General features: G+C 35.4%; 1 pseudogene; it reads right to left on the minus strand.

The window, feature by feature from the left end:
• Positions 1 to 221: 221 nt before the first annotated feature.
• LOC132803589 (probable leucine-rich repeat receptor-like protein kinase At1g35710) lies at positions 222 to 2539 on the minus strand (annotated as a pseudogene).
• Between the last annotated feature and the right edge of the window lie 3208 nt (positions 2540 to 5747).

The raw sequence follows: 5747 nt of genomic DNA on the forward strand, positions 1-5747 counted from the left end.
ATAACTAACTTTTCATGATTTTGATATTCATGTGAACATGAAATTTGTGGATTTTGTTATGCCTAAACCCATCCATGTTTAACTTTAGTCAACTTAATTAGTACATTTATAACATCATGCATTATTATTTTTATTTTTGTCTTTTAAATTTCAAATGTAAATGAGAAACTTAACCAAATGAACATCTCATTGGGATGGATCCTAGTCATGAGACAAAATCATCATTCAACTGAATTAATTGTAAACAACCCATTGAGTTGGTCTGGGTTCATGAGCTGCCCAACTGAGATATCATGAAAGCACTTGGCAAATGGTGTCCTGCAAGCAAGAAACTCTTTGGACACACTCTCCATTGTTGTTCGACGCTTTGGGTTAGCCTGTAAACATGCAAATGCAATTGTTGAAGCAAGCACAACACCCTCGATAGCCGACCGACTTCTTGGGGGCGGTAGGCATTGGTCTAGTATTTCAATAAGCAGTAGACTTTGTGTGGAAGATGATGTTAATGATGACAGCAGTTCTTTTGGATGCTTTCCCATTAGCGTTTCAAGTGCCACTACTCCAAAGCTATAAAGATCGCATTTTTCAGTCACAGACATTGTATAGGCAAGCTCTACAATTGAAATAAAAAAAAAAATTATATAAAATTTAAATGATCATATTGCAGCTCTACTCATTTCTTAACAAGATTTTAATATACCAATTAGACTTGACAAATCTAAAATGAAAAGATAATATTTAAAGAATTTGATAAAAAAATTAGACAAAATATAATTGGGTTTACTTCCTTTAAACATGAAAAATAACAAAATATTAAGTACAAGCAAATATAAAAAGAACTACTAATTAGAATCATAAACTTGCCTGGAGCAATATATCCATATGTGCCGGCAATTATGGTTTGATTTGATGAATCCGGATCTAGGAGTTTGGCTGTGCCAAAATCAGAAACGACAGCTTCCAATTCTGAGTTGAGTAAAATGTTGTTGCCGGTTACATCACGATGAATAATTGGTGGAGTGCAATCATGATGCATGTAACACAAGGCATGCACTATGCCTTTTATAATATTCACCCTTTTGCTCCAGTCCAATTCCACAGCCTCTGCATCGTTGTTCAGGACACAAAACAAACTTCCTCTTTCCATGTATTCATAAATCAAAAACATGCATCTTTTGTGCAAACAAAAACCATGGAGTCTCACAATGTTCCGATGGCGTATTTTCGTCAATGTTTTGACCTCGTTCAAAAAACTCTTCCTCAAATTTGGCCGTTCAACCTCTGAACCATGTAGCTTCTTCAAGGCGACTACTTTTCCACCAGATAGTTATGCTCTGTAGACACTTCCATAACCGCCGGTCCCGATGCAATATCTAATGTCAAAGTCCTCCGTTGATTCTATGATGTCATGGTATGCAATTTTTCCATCATAATTCCAAATGAAAAAGATATCTCCATTCTGTACTTTTGACTCATAAACTGGTTGACCTTTATTGTTTTTAGTTCGACGGGCATAGAACACGGCTCCAAGCGTTATGGATAACAAGGCAAGGAAAATCGAGATGGGAATGATGGCTTTGATTATGTAAGAGAATTTTTTGTTTTTGTGGTTTTTTGCTCCAACACCTTGATTAGATGGTGGGCTATATTGAAAGCAAGGACGGATACCCGGGACACTACCGCATAAATCTTGATTGCCAATAAATGCACCCACCGGAAAATGATTGGCTAGATCATCTGGGATTGGACCTTTTAAACTATTGTAAGACAAATCGATTTGATAGAAGGATCGAAAAGACAAGGGAATACTTCCACTGAGATTGTTGTAGGCTAGGCACAAGAAGGTGAAGTTTTTCAAATTTTGGAGGTTAGAAGGTATTTTACCACCAATGGTATTGTAACTAAGGTCCAAAATACTTTCTGCAGAAAGGGTACATATATTGTTTGGAATGGTTCCATTTAACTGGTTATGCGACAAACCAAGATATTTCATGTTCTCTAGACAACCACCAAAAGACGGCGCAATTGGAACGGTGAGGTTGTTGAAACTAAGATCTAGATATGTTAAATTCTTCAAATTCCCTATCTCCATAGGCAAGGAACCACTCAGTTGGTTTCGAGCAACATTTAGGCTTTCCAGTTTGGTTAAATTACAAATAGCCAAAGGAATTGGACCTGTTAAGCTATTATTCCAAAGATGCAAATAGGAAAGATTTTTAAGATTTCCAACTTCTTGGGGGATGGATCCATTAATTTTATTGGAAGAAAGAGATAGAACATTCAAATTGGTTAAATGAAACAATGTTGAAGGTAATGGTCCCGTGAACATATTAGAAGTTAACCTCAGAGTTTGCAAGTTGAATAGCTTTCCTATTTTTGAAGGGATGGGTCCATTAAACAGGTTTGAATCAAGATATAGTGTGGACAAATTAGTTAATTGACCTAGAGTTGGAGGAATAGAACCATTGATAATATTATAAGAAATGTCAAGCCTCAACAACTGGGAGAGGTTTCCAAGTGAAAGAGGTAAATCACCCATAAGATTATTGTTGGAAAGGTTCAGGTGGATGAGCTTTGAAAGCGTACCTATTTCTGGCGGGATGCTTTCAACGAGTCCAGCTTCAGCAAGATCAAGATGGACTAAATTTGGGAACGAAGAGCTGTTAAGAAATCTGCCAAGCTTTTTTTGCACCTTGAAATTGTGAAGTAGAGAAATATGAGTAATGCTTCCAAAGCGATTGCAAGTGATACCAGACAAGTTGCAGGGAGACGGAGTGCTGGTGTTGAGAGAGTCATGAGTCCACCACCCAGCTTGCAGCAGAGCCTTTGCTTCTTGCTCCACAGCTACACTTGACGTGTAACAGCCCAGTCCACGCGCATCAAGATATTGTCCTCTTTGGCCCAGGATTCACTCCCTCTCTCCCCCCTGGCCTCAAGGTTTTTGTCAAAACGCGTCTTGAAGGGAGAGGTATCCACAGCTTTATAAAGACCGTTTCGTGCCCCTCTCCAACCGATGTGGGATGTTACAATCCTCCCCCCTTGGGGCCCAGCATCCTCGTTGGCACACCGGTCCCGGTTTGACTCTGATACCACTGTAACAGCCCAGTCCACCCGCATCAAGATATTGTCCTCTTTGGCCCAGGGTTCACTCCCTCTCTCCCCCCTGGCCTCAAGGTTTTTGTTAAAACGCGTCTTGAAGGGAGAGGTATCCACAGCCTTATAAAGACCGCTTCGTGCCCCTCTCCAATCGATGTGGGATGTTACATGACGCATTGGAGTAAGCCGAATAGCTGCAGAAAAAAGTGTAGCCAACAAGGCTACTACAACATTGAAAATTGAATTGTAGGATGCCATAGTAATGGTAGAGTTTATAACTGATAGAGACAATTCAAAGCAATTACAAAGCCTTTATTATTTGGATGAAAAAATTATTATGGCAATATATGGGAATAGATGACATATATACAAAAAGAAAGACTTTTAATGCGTCATTCTCGTAGTAGAATTGGACTGGACAATCAACGATAATGGTATTTGGTTGGCCCTTTTTATGAAGAATAATGTGTTTTGTCTTTTTTGCGTGGTTATCATTCAATCATGCATTATATGGGGGCCCAATAGCTCTTTCTCCGAAGTTTGCTTCGTGGGCATCTTCTACATTCATGGGGAAAATAAAACGCGGTTTTACAATTTTATTAACCGTGGAAGTCCACCATGCATGCCTTGTACTCCTTGGCCTTCGCTTTCTGTTTCATTTTCCAAACTGGCTTTTCAACCTCCGACCTATGAAGTTTCTTGAATGCAACTAATTCGCCAATACTTCCATATCCACCGTTTTCAATACAATATCTGATTCAAAGTCCTTAATTTGTTGCTCATATAATGTTTTCGTATTCAATTTTATCATTGCAATTACATATGGAAAATATATCTCCATTCTTTATTGATGTCTTATCAGATGTGATGCGTTGCCCACATTATATTTTTAAACCAAAGTCGTCTAAAGAACATTTTTATACGCCGAATTTCATTGAGCATGAATTTCAATAGTGAAGATCCAATTGCTGATGGTAGAGTTTATAAATGATGTAGACAATTCAATGCAGTTACGGAGCCTTTATATTTGGGCTCTTATGCCTTTAGTTTTTTGTCATGAGAATAAATTATTAGGGCAATAGAAATACAAGACATAGAGAAAGACTCTTAATGAGTTCTTCTCGTACATACGTAGACTTGAACAATCAATGGTATTGCACTTTTAAAAAGAAGAATGTGTTTTGCACGGCTGTCAAGTAATTTAGAAATGCATTCTTTGAGCCCAATACCTCCTTCTCTGTAGTCTGCTTCAGTGAGCATCTACCCTTCTAAACCTATTGGTATTTGCATATACATTCATGGAGTATTAAAGCTCTCAACTTCATTTTATTTATTTATTTATTGAGTGGATAAAGCTGTTGCTTTTTATTTTTATTTTTATTTTTTTACGTGGTTTTACAATTTTGTTAACTTTGGAAGTCGATTATTCTTTATACTTCTAAGCCTTCGCTTTCTATTTGATTTCTTTAGTTTTAATTTTAATCACTTTTTCAGACGGTCTTAAAAGTGGTTTCCAACTTTGCCAGAAAGCATTTGTGTTCTATGTGGTGTTTACTTTTTCTCCGTTTTCGTACGCCTGCACACAATTACTCTTTCTCCGGAACTTCTGTTTGCTTCACAGGCTAAAGTGAAACTAAAATAAAATGAGACCATTTGAAATTTTTTAAAATTAAAAAAACATTTGTGGAAAAAAGAAAAATCAAAAGAAAAAGGGCAAAATAAAATTTAGGGAATATTTCATATGAAACTCCTAATGTGTAAGCTAATTACAATTTAATTCTTCAATTTTTTTTTAAATTACAAATGACACTTTTATAGGAGCTAGAATCATATTAATTTAAATTTCTATTGGAATAGCTTTTGTTGGAAGATTAGATATTTATTAATGTTCTAATCCTTGAACTTAGATTAGATATATATCCAATTGAGGGTATGAGGATATTGAATATGAGGGTATGGGAATATTCTATAGTTAAAGACCATAAAAATAATAATAATAAAGAATAATGATGATAGCATAGCTAGTTTTTTAATAAGAGAAAAAATAATGACATTTTGAAATTAAAGAAAATAATAATATTTTTAAATTACTTTTAGACTTCTATTAGGAAGCTTTAAGGGATTTATTTTTAAACTTCTATTAGGAAGCCTTTAAGGGCAAAGCTTTTTTCCTATCTACTACCTTTAGACGGTTTTACAATATTTAATATAGGCAGCAATAAGTTCATATATATATATATATAAAAGATTATTTTATCTGTCACTAGGAACAATACCTCTCCAGTAAAAGAATTTGTATGCAATGAAGCTAAATGATAAATAATACTAATAATAATAATCATAACAATAATAATAAATTGATGATTAATACTCAAAAACACGATACAGTCAGTAATACAAATATAGGAATAATACAAATCAATAACATAATATTATATTGATACACTAAAAGCAAAATGGTCAAAGTCTTTGTGATTGATTTGAATGAGTTGGGTGTGGTGCTTGACTTGTTTGTCTGATCTAAATCTAATTTTCCATGTAGACTTTTCTTTGGCATGTTTTTCCACGCGGATTTGATTCGAGGAAAGGGAAGGAAAGGAGGTTTTAAAATTAATTTTCTTAGAGGGAAAAAAAAAAAAAAGAGGCTGTTA

Source organism: Ziziphus jujuba, chromosome 4, assembly GCF_031755915.1.
Source record: "Ziziphus jujuba cultivar Dongzao chromosome 4, ASM3175591v1".
Taxonomy (NCBI): Eukaryota; Viridiplantae; Streptophyta; class Magnoliopsida; order Rosales; family Rhamnaceae; genus Ziziphus; species Ziziphus jujuba.